At 35.6% G+C, this 12,317-nt stretch overlaps 1 protein-coding gene across 4 annotated transcripts in view; it reads left to right on the top strand.

Moving 5' to 3' along the window:
- Positions 1–12,317, top strand: part of INTS6 (integrator complex subunit 6) — a 98,573-nt gene that overhangs the window by 2,516 nt on the left and 83,740 nt on the right. The window lies entirely within an intron of this gene.

Below are 12,317 nucleotides of genomic sequence, written 5' to 3'. Positions count from 1 at the left end.
TGAAAGTTCAGTAAAGACCTAAAAGGAAAAGCATCCTACCACACCACACTCATGTTGTATGTGCAACTATTGTAGTGGCTTAGAGACACTAGTTCGTGTTCTTCGTTTCTATATTAGTAAAGATGTTAGAGGAAATTAATCTGTTTGTTGCATCAGGGTTTAATGTGACCATGTTGTATAACTATTCTGAAAGGTAAGAAGTTTTTCACTGGAGTACAGTCACTGGCTGAGAACATAAGTTTTCTTTTGAAGCATACACCGTTAACAACTATTGCAGGAAGAACTCTGAATTAAATTTCAGGCCCAGAGTTTTGATTTAAACTCCAAACCCTTGGAAAAAAAGACTGCTGGAAAATATGAAAGAACCCTTCTTTTCTTAACCCCCACAAGTCCTTTTATTGCACTTACTTTCATGTATTTGAGGATGAGAGGAGCTTTAAATCAACAATAATTCACTAAGGAATAATGCAGGATGGTCCATTGTAACATTTTATGATATTATTGCCCTGGAAATAAAAGATACTGAACAATGTATAATGTTACATGTAACAAAGGAATATTATTTCCAAGGAGTTCAGTTCTTATGTTGTAGTGAAAAGCACTATTCCTATAATTATATATTGGGTATATGTTGCATTCTTTTCCCAAGTCCCACAGTCCCTAGTTTTGTGAGTTTCGTACATTTCAGGGAAATTCTTCCTGTGACTACAACTTTTATTTGCTTCCTATTGAAGGAAATGGACTTGTTTCTGTTTTAGGAAATTTTAAGCTTCTTAGGGATAACTTCAGTGCTTAAGTGTCTTTGGAAATAGCTGAATTTAGTTCTATAACATTTAAAATGTACACTGAAATTCAGAGTGAGCTTACCAAATTGAACTTCCAACGTTTAATTAGGTAAATATGTACTTTCTTACCACATTAATACTTTTATGTTTTTCCCATCTCTGCTGCTTTTATTTTGCAACTTTTAATAATTTAGGTAGATTTGCAATGAACTTTTTGGTTTGTTTCTGTAAAATAGTAGTGGATTTCCTTCTCTTTTATATTCCTTTGTGATATGTAGTGCAACACAGTCTTACTGCTTAAGGTTTTCATCCTTACCTCTTTGAGTTCAAAGAGATATTTAAAACTTGCCATTATTTGGTTACCTTTATTTGGTTGTCATGTTGTTAGTGTATGGCAGAACTATTAGTTTCCTCTTTTTCTGCATCACATTTCATAAGTGGTCAAGGCATTTGGACATACTCACCTCCTATTACCTATTAAAAATACTTCTTAAAGATTGCTTCCTTCGAAAAACTGCTTGTCATGGAGAGGCTGAGGACATTTGTAATTTAAACCTGTATTTTCCTTTTCCCAGTTGATATCTGCCCCCAGAGAACACTTTAGTTCTTGTCTATAAGGCTTACCAAAAGTTTGCGGGAAAGGTGGTCCTGTGCTGTTACCACTTTGACCAAGAGAAGAACCTGGAGATTGGGATGTTTTTGCATGTCAGGATTTATTAATTCAATAACAGAGAGGGATGATGCTTCTCGCTTATTCTGATGAATCAGCAAAGACTGCAAAGCATAATATTAATGCTTATGTCTTGAATTGGCACATTAAAAATGACACTAGCATTAAAATAAGCCACTGTTTTCAAATGAAAATGATAATTTGAGTAAAGAGTATTGAATTGGAAGAAAACATTCTTCCAGAAGATTTTTTTCATCATAAAACTATCTGATTTAAACATTTCATGTTTTCTATTCACAACAAGGATAAATGATTAGGAATTTTGGATGTCTCAAATATTTAATACTGAATATTGTTCATGTGTTTTCTTCTTTGTAAAAGTACTTTGTATCTGCCTGTTTGCTGTGGAATACTTTTATTTTGTAACTTCAATGTCTTTACATAAGTATTTCCCCTTTCCTGCTCTATACTAGGATCTGTGGCGTTCACAGTACTAAATACTTGTATGTAACGTTAGTAGTTGAAGGAAATGAGAAAAGGTTAGGTGGAAGATAGAATGTATATATTTTATAGAACATCTAAAAACTTTAATGTTCTGAATTACTTTCTTAAATGTCTGGGTTAATATATATATTTGTATATTTATGTAGATATCCACCATTCTCCCACATATATGCACATATATGATTTTTCATAACTAATTACAAGACTATTAAATCTATATTGCATTTGTTAACTTAGTTAACATACCTACAGATAAAACATCTTTGAATTATTAGCTAGGATGCTATCAGAATTTGCAGGGCATTAGTAAGGTTAAAGTAACTGAGAAAAAAGAATGGTTCTTAGTGAATGTTTTCCTCAAGCACTTTGGATATCCCACTAAAAAATTCCATGCCTACAGACATTGTTATAAATATTTAATTTTGATAATCAGTACCATTTACTGATATTTCTACAGTAATGGAGCAATGTATAGCCTTTAGTCAATCTTTTTCTTTATAGCAGTACTTTATTAAGTTGCATATCATTGCAGATAAATTTGATACATAAGTTTTTCACATGTGTTCAACAGAGTTTCAAATAATGCTGATCCTTTAAGACCTGCTGAAAGTCTGAAGCAGCCTTAATATCTAAAATTAGGAAATGTATAAAATGTGAGCGGTCTGATTAAAGTTTTATATGTAGATGAGTTAATTTTCTTATTGTTACAAGTCATCCTGTTTTCCATCAACATATATGTATATTTTTTTTGAGACAGAGTTTCTCTCTTGTTGCCGAGACTGGAGTGCAGTGGCGCGATCTCGGCTCACCGCAGCCTCCTCCTCCTGGGTTCAAGCCATTCTCATGCTTCAGCCTCCTGAGCAGCTGGGATTACAGGCTTGAGCCACCATGCCTGGTTAATTCTGTATTTTTAGTAGAGACTGGGTTTCTCTATGTTGGTCAGGCTGGTCTCGAGCTCCTGAACTCAGGTGATCTGCCCACCTTGGCCTCCCAAAGTGCTAGGATTACAGGCGTGAGCCACAGCACCCGGCCCGATATTTTCAACATTGTCTTTTTTCTTTTTTTTCAGTAAATTATGTTAGTTAAGATTAGCCAATATATCTTTACTCTGGCCTGCAAGTCCATTTTTGTTACTGACCTGATTCCACACCCCTGCTACCTGAAGTATGTTAGTACTGATTAAATTGTTCCAGGAGTTAGAATGGCACCTTTCCTACTATGTGCCCTTGGTGAAGACAATCCTTGACAGATATCTTAAAAGGAGATAAAATATGTGCTTAATTTTTTGAGGATTTTCTATGGTGAATGTTTACCTCATTGAAAAATGGTGGCTTTCATACAATATCAAATTTAATGATTCTCAGGGAAAAGAATTTTAACCAATTTTATTTTTGAGCATAAAGGTCTATTTTGTAAACTTAGGAGATAATACAGTTATAGTTCTAATACTACTTTTTTTCCCCTTTACCTAAATAGTACCCATTTAATAGGTAGTGTGAAATACAGGCTTCTTTTTGAAGGCTGGCAGGTGAAGTAGTGAGAACTCCATTTCCATTTGGGTGCTTGGTTTCTCTTAGATTATCAACAAATGTATGAATAAGAGTTTGATATTTATTAAGCTATAGACATCTTTTCAAATGAAAGTAAGTTAATTACTATACCTGAAATACTGCTGTGTTGAATATAAACTGGAAACACAATGATGAATAGTATTTTGTAAATTTTTTAATTCCTTTAATTAAAAATTTTTTTTAAATTGTGGTAAGAAACACCTAACAAAATTTACCATCTTAACCATCTTTAAGTGTGCAGTTCAGTAGTGTTAAGTATATTCATATTGCTGTGCAACCAATATCCAGAACTTTTTTATCTTGCAAAATTGAAACTCTATATCAAGTAACTCCCAGTCCCTGGAAACCTCTATTCTACTTTCTGTTTTTATGAATTTGTCTACTCTGGATATCACAGTTAAGTGAAATCATACAGTATTTGCCTTTTTAGATGGGCTCATTTCACTTAGCATAATGTTCTCAACATTCATTTATATTTTAGCATGTCAGGATTTTTTCATCCTTTTTAAGGCTGAATAATACTCTATTGTATGTACCACATTTTGCTTATCCACATATCCATTGATAGTCACTTGGGTTGCTTCCACTTCTTGGCTGTTGTGAATAATGCTGCAATGAACATGGTTGTGTAAGTAACTTTTTGAGATCCTGCTTCCAGTTCTTTTGGATATATACCCTGAAATGAAATGACAGGATCATATTGTAATTCCATTTTAAATTTTTTGAGGAAGTACCATACTGTTTTTCATAGCAGTTGTACCATTTTACATTCCTACCAACAGTGCACAAGGGTTACACTTTCTTTATATCTTCACTAACACAATTTTCTGTTTTACTTTGACATTAGCCATCCTATTGGGTGTGAGGTTGTATCTCATTGTGGTTTTTATTTACATTTTCCTAATAATTATTTATGTTAAGCATCAACATACGCTTGTTGGCCATTTGTACACTGTCTTTGGAGAAATGTTCATTCAAGTCCTTTGCCCGCTTTAAAATTGTTTTTTGTTGTTGAGCTTTAGGATTTCTTTATATTTTCTGGATATTAATCCCTTATCAGATAAATGATTTGCAAATATTTTCTCCCATTATGTAGTTTGCTTTTACACTCTGTTGTTTCTTCAATGCACAAAATTTTTAATTTTTGTATGGTCCAAGTTACATATTTTTACTTTTATTGCCTGTGCCTTTGGTGTCATCCACAAAATCATTGCTAAATCCAATGTCACTGAAGCTTTTCTCCTGTGTTTTAAGAGTTTTATAGCTTTAGATCTTCTGTTTAGGTCTTTAATCTATTTTGAATTAATTTTTGTATATGGTATAAGGTAAGGGTCCAACTTCATTCTTTTGCATGTGGATATCCAGTTTTTCCACCACCATGTTGAAGAGACTTACCCTTTCCCCTTTGAATGGTCTCTGCAAATCCCTGAACTTTTGAGCCTCAATAATTTTTGTTGGTGGAGAGGGCACTCTCCTGTCAAACTTGCTTAAATGTTTTTTCCCCATCTTTATTGTGTAAAAGAAGAGCAGTGGCTAGAAATGTGAGAATTGGAATCCCAATCTTGGCCTCGCCATTGAATTATTATGTAACATTGAGCATTCACATTACTATTTTGAGCCTCTGCTACTTCTTATTCCAAGTTGGCAATAATGAAGCCATTGTACCTTTAATATAGAATTGTTGAGAGGTTTAAATGGGATGATATATTTAAAATGTACTTTATTAGGATGTGCTCACTAGACAAAAGCATCCTTTTCCTCCAAAAGATTAGTATGTTTACCTCTAGTTTTCTATTTTTTTCAGCTTTAAATTTGAAGTTAAAATTATAAAAATCTTCAAAGCTGATTATTACATGCTTTAAACATCTATTAGTATCACGAAGTATATGTTTTTCTTTGGGCTTTGTATTGTATCCCAGAAAAGTAGGTGTGAAAGAAAATTAATATAACTTGGCCAAAGTTGTCTCAGTGGCATTTAATAAGCATAGGATGATGTTTTTAAAGAAGTGTTAAAACAATTTAAATAATTTAGCAGGTAAGTCAGAAAGTCATTCTTTTGCAAGAATACTTATGTGAAAAAAGCACATGCCTTAGGATTCTTTCAAATAGGGAGCTCCCCCTAGTGCGTTTTAGATGAGATTTACACAAGTTTGATTTGCAGGGAACCTTTTAGGAGCACATATGTTGGGTAAATCAAGGGATAGTTTAATAAGATTTAACTGAGCTCAAAGTAGTACAAAATGGATATGATTTATTTCCTATAGAGCATTAATTTAATGGTGGCATAATTTAAATGAGAAGGAATATCCCCAAACCCAGATTTTATTTTCTTTTAAAACATTTGCAAAATATTTCTTCAGAATTTTATACTCTAAAACTGTTTTCTAAAAGAAAACATTCTCCAGTCATGATCTGAAAAAAAAAAAGAAAAATGAAAAACACTATCCTAAGGATGTTATTGCATTCTTTTTTTTTTTTGGGATAGAGTTTCACTCTTGTTGCCCAGGCTGGAGTGCAATGGCGTGATCTTGGCTCACTGCAACCTCTGCCTCCCGGGTTCAAGCCATTCTCCCGCTTCAGCCTCCTGAGTAGCTGGGATTACAGGCTCCCGCCACCACCCTCGGCTAATTTTTGTATTTTTGGTAGAGACGGGGTTTCGCCATGTTGGCCAGGCTGGTCTGAAACTCGTGACCTCAGGTGATCCGCCCACCTCGGCCTCCCAAAGTGCTGGGATTTACAGGCGTGAGCCACCGCTCCTGGCCATTATTGCATTCTTAATTAGAAATTGTTCAAAACAAATCTTAAATACAAAAGTCAAAAATAGGCCGGGTGCCATGGCTCACACCTGTAATCCCAACACTTTGGGAGGCTAAAGCAGGTGGATCACTTGAGGTCAGGAGTTTGAGACCAGCCTAGACAATGTGGTGAAACCCCATCTCTACTAAAAAAAAAAAAAAAAAAAAAAAAAAAAAAATTAGCTGGGGGGTGGTGGCATGTGCCTGTAGTCCTAGCTACTCAGGACTCCTGAGTCCTGGTTGGAGGATTGCTTGAACCCCGGAGGTGGAGGTTGCAGTGAGCTGAGATGGTGCCACTGCACTCCAACTTGGGCAATAGGCTGTCTCAAAAAAACAAAACAAAACAAAAACAAAAAACCAAATATATTCTACTTTAAAGAGCATTTTACTTTCTTTCGATATAGGAGAATATCGATAATTATGTATTATATACAGCTGGATATTAAAAGATCAGGAACAAATCTAATATTTGACATCATTGGACTTATTTGTGTATTTTGAATTAAGGTCATTTGTGGTCAAAATTAGTTAAAAGGATTGTTTAGTCATGTTCATGTCATAGATTTCTCCAAAGAGATTATATAATATTTTATAGTTTGAAATGTTTCTCGAATATGTAAAATGATTTTTGGCCATAATAACCTTGACTCAGGTTTATACTCTACAATTAAATTAGTCTTGGTGGACTTTTCTTGTTTTTTGGGGCTTTTTAATTTTAAAAATGTTTAGATACAAAGTCTCTCTGTGTTACCCAGGCTGGTCTTGAACTCCTGGGCTCAAGCAGTCTTTCCACCACAGCCTTCGGAGTAGCTGGGACTGCAGGCTCTTGCCATTGTACTCAGCTTAAAAAAGTAATTTCGTTATATAAACTTTATTTTTGTTTAGTCTTACTATTAGTCTATAAAAGTTTACCATGGTTGCCAGACTTTAAACAAAATACTAAATTTTTAAAAAATTTTGTTTTGGTTTGTATTTTCTGATCTCTAACATTTTTATTGAGATGTAACTTAAACAAATCTGAAGTGTGAAGCTTAGTGAATTTTAAAATATACACTCTTAAAAAAATTGAACATTTGCATCTACTGACAAGTTTTCATTAAACTTTCTGTGTTTTATTATTATTTTCATAGGGCTTTAGAATGGAAGTGATTTTAGAAGTTTACTCAATTTTCCTCATTTTGTAGGTGAAGAAAAGGCCTAGAAAGGTTCAGAGGCTTAATTTCTTCACATTTATGAAATATTTTTAAAAATTGTAATTGGTGATAGAACAGTTATGCAGATTTTATTAAGGATTTGTATATTATTTAATAACATTTTATTTAAATGTATAAGCAGTGGATCTGAGTTGCTTTCTTCAGTTTTGTGTATAGTTCTGTAATGCAGTATGATTTCTTTCAGTTCTTGTTTGAAAGCTAAGCTTTTCATTTTGTCTCTGTTACATTTAGTCTTTCTTGTAACATTCTATCTAAGTACTGTTTGTTACAAAATTAGCTTTAGTTGGATTCCTTCCTCCCTTTGTTTGGCAGAAAGTAAATGAATTTAGGGCAGCGGTCCCCAGCCTTTTTGGCACCAGGCTGGTTTTGTGGAAGACAGTTTTTCCATGGATAGGTAGAGGTGGTTGGGATGGTTTCAGATGAAACTTTTCCACCTCAGGTCATCAGGCGTTAGAGTCTCATAGGAGCGCATAACCTAGACCCCTTGCATGCACAGTTCACAACAGGGTTTGTGCTCCTATGAGAATCTAATGCTGCTGCTGATCTAACAGGAGGCGGAGCCCCAACGGTAATGCTCACTTGCCCACTGCTCACCTTCTGCTGTGCCACCCATTCCTGATGGGGTCCAGGGGTTGGGGACCCCGATCTAGGGGATAAACCAGGAAAAGACTTCTTAGAGGTAGTAGCATCTGAAGAATAAAAGTTTACTGAGAACCCAGAACCCTTGCAGGTTAGGGGGCAATGCAGAGTGAAGATCATGATCAATGGCCAGATGCGGTGATTCATGCCTAGTAATCCCAGCACTTGGGGAGGCTGAGGTGGGTGGATCACCTGAGGTCAGATGTTCGAGACCAGCCTGGCCAACATGGTGAAACTAAAAATACAAAAATTAGCTGGGCATGGTGGCGGGCGCCTGTAATCCCAGCTACAGGCACCCTCAGGAAGCTGAGGCAGGAAAATCGCTTGAACCCGGGAGGCGAAGGTTGCAGTGAGCTGAGATTGCGCCATTGCACTCCAGCCTGTGCGACAAGAACGAAACTTCATCTCAAAAAAAAAAAAAATCATGGTCAAAAACATAGGAGAGGCTGTCCCTGTGGCTCACACCTGTAATCCCAGCACTTTGGGAGGTTGAGGAGGGAGGATCACTAGAGGCCAGGAGTTCAAGACCAGCCTGGCCAACCTGGTGAAACTCCATCTCTGCCAAAAACACAAATATTAGCCAGGCATGGTGGTGCACACCTGCAATCCCAGCTACTCAGGTGGCTGAGGCAGGAGAGTCACTTGAACCTAGGAGATGGAGGTTGCTGTGAGCCAAGATTGTGCGACTGCACTCCAGCCTGGGTGACAGAGTGGGAATCTGTCTCAAAAAAAAAAAAAAAAAAGGCCGGAGGTGGGGAGGCCTGGGGACATATGGGATAGTTGACAGGATTTTATACTGTAATTACTTTTAAGGCCTAGATTCTAATAACATACATAAGTATTTAATGGCACTTTTTGGTTTTATGCTTCATACTTTAAGTTTCTGATGTGTAGCTAGTTAATATAGAGCTATTAACCTTGTTCATTAGTCGATTTTTCCAATGTAGTATGCCAACCAGTATTAGGGTTACATTTATAACTTTTTGCCTGGAGAGTTGATGAGTTAACTACCATATTTTCATTTAACTTAAGGTAGTTTTGAAAATTTCTAAGCATTATATCTTAAGATTCAGAAAAATAAGACCAGATCCACTTATGAATTTCCATTCCACTTGTGACCTGACAAGTCGTATAACCTCTCAGCCTCACTTTCCCCATTAGACAAATAGAATGAAAAGACCTATCTTGCAGAACTGTGATAAAGATTAAGGAATGTACAACATAATTTATTATTGTAACACAACCTATTAATCATTTTTATGTATTTTCTCTTATTTGAATTTTAAAAATTGAAATTATGGGGTACTAGAGGTTTTTTTAATCTTGCTTTTTTCAGAACAAGCAGCATGGTGGTATGGAAAGAACTGCTATATTAGAACTGGCTGTGCCTGGTTCTGTCACTCACTAGCTTATATTGTATTGAAAAGTCCCTTAATCTCTCTGAGCATCAAGTTTCTCATCCATAGAATTGTGATTATACCAATGCTTAAATTTTGTGAGGATTAGAAGTAATATTTGTTAATCATCTAGCAAAAGTGCCTGCCTGGCACATGGTAGGGGCTCATTTATGATGATGATCATCATCTCCAGTATTACGGTAAACACTTAACAGGATAAAAGCTTTTTAGTCTGAAACCTTTGACAAAAACAGAATTAAGGTTGTTCCATAACCTATCATACAGTTATGTATCGCTTAACAATGGAGATAGGTTCTGAGAACTGCACCATTAGGCAGATCTGTTGTGGGAACATCATAGAGTATACCTACAGAAACCTAGATGGGATAGATGACTATACCCCTAGGCTATATGGTATATGACCCGTTGCTCCTAGGCTATACATCTACCTGTATAGCATGTAACTGTACTGATTGCTGTAGGCAGTTTTAACACTTACAAGCATTCATGTGTCTAAACAGATATAAACATTGACAAATACAGTAGAAATACGGTATGAAAGATAAAAAATGGTATACCTAGATAGGGCACTTACCATGAATGTAGCTTGAGGACTGGCAGTTGCTCTGGGTGGGTGAGTGAGTTCGTGATGAGTGAAGTGAAGGCCTGGGACAGTACACTGCTGTAGACTTTATAAACTGTACACTTAGGCTACACTAAATTTATTAAAAAATTTTCTCTCTCCAATAATAAATTAACCTTAGCTTACTGTAACTTTATAAACTTCTAAAGTTTTAAAACTTTTTAACTCTTTTTAGTAAGATTTAAGATACAAACATAGCTGTATAAAATATTTATATCCTTATTCTGTAAGCTTTTTTCTATTTTTAAAATTGTTATTTTTTTAAAAACTTTTTTTTTTTTTTGAGATGGAGTCTCGCTATGTCGCCCAGGCTGGAGTGCAGTGGCTCGATCTCTGCTTACTGCAAGCTCTGCCTCCTGGGTTCACGCCATTCTCCTGCCTCAGCCTCCTGAGTATCTGGGACTACTGCCACCACACCTGGCTAATTTTGGTGTTTTTTTTGTATTTTTAGTAGAGACGGGGTTTCACCGTCTTAGCCATCATGATCTCGTGACCTCCTGATCTCCTGACCTCATGATCCGCCCGCCTCGGCCTCCCAAAGTGCTGGGATTACAGACGTTAGACACCGCACCGGCCTTTGTTAAAAACTAAGACTTAACACTCATTTTTCTAGGCCCACACAGGGTCAGGATCATTAAGATGTCAGGAGGTGATAGGAATTTTTCAGCTGTATTATAATCCTACAGGACCACTGTCATGTATATGGTGGTCTGTCATTGGCCAAAACATTATGTGGTGTCTTACTGTGCATCCATCATGAGAAGCCATAAGTAGCTATCCAGTTTTTCTGGCTAAAGTAATTTTCAAAGCAAGAAAGGTTTTAAACTTCTTTGAGAAAATTTAGAGTTTATTTCTAGGACTTTGTATATTTTAGAATTCATGTTGGTGATGGTTGGGATGGGGGTTTAGGGGAGGTGCTCTCCTCCAGAAGAAAAGTCAAGTGTAAAATATATAATTCCTTTTATTTGTCGTGTAGATTTGTGTAGGAAAAGACATAATAGGATAGGCCTAGGAAGAATTTTTTTATATGAAGATTTTTTTTTGAAGGGCATATATAATTGGAAATTGATTATTGGTATATGGAGAGAGAGAATTGTACATGAAAAGTACTATAACTTAAAAAATCTTACAGTTAAGAGGATTAGTTGTAACCAAAGGACAAATTTATGTCAGTCTAGTGATTAGTCCTATCAAAAATTATTCTAGCTTTCATATAACCTGTTTTTATTGCCTGTTTTATCTGTGACATGTTGACATCTTCCTTCTATTAGTTTTGCCCAAATGAGGTGTGGGACTCCTAGTGAAGGTCCTTGGAAGGATTATATTTTCTATAAAACTTTATTAGGGACATGATAACAGTTCTGAATATGTGAGAAAAAGTAATTGTATACTATTAGGTGATGCAGTTTGTAGCTAGGAAATGACAGAGTTGATGCTGGTGTGTCAGAGTAAAACTTTCCCTTTGTCTTAAAGCGAGTGAACCTTGTTAGGTACTAGGAAACAACAACAGTCTTTTGGTTATTCTGGGGTTTCAACACTGGAAACATCTAATAACAGAATTATTCTGAAATAATTGAAAACCATCTATTTTAAATAAGGAATTGAAGATAATTGAATATGCAGTGTGAAAGGTCAGGCTGCAAGTGACAGTGGGTGATGTTGCAAGACAGTGACAAGGTACAGTGCTTTTGGATTATCAGGAATTAGCAAAATGATGTCTTGGTGTCCTCTGATAATTTCTGAGTTGTGAACTATCTTGCTTATTTATATACTTTGGCAGGTAATGAAATAATGAATGTAAAATTTTGAATTTTGTGTAATCACATTTCTTAAACCAATAAGTTAGAAAGGAAAACCAAGAGATTGCATCCACAAGATCAGGCCTAAATAGGTAGTAGAAAGAATAGAAGGTCTTTATTTTAAATTTTATTTTTAATTCAGAATGGGCAGTGTCTAATCACAAATGAGATTATAGTGAATGTAAATCTTAATGTAACAAAGGATTATCTTGCCATGTTCTTAAAGTTTCCATTTTAATGAGCTTTAGTAACATTCTAAAACATGTAGCAATCTGTGCAGTCATCCGTATGTGACATCTG

This window comes from Pan paniscus, chromosome 14 (assembly GCF_029289425.2).
Source record: "Pan paniscus chromosome 14, NHGRI_mPanPan1-v2.0_pri, whole genome shotgun sequence".
NCBI lineage: Eukaryota > Metazoa > Chordata > Mammalia > Primates > Hominidae > Pan > Pan paniscus.
Note: the sequence above shows the minus strand (reverse complement) of the source record. Positions and strands in the feature narration are given on the sequence as shown.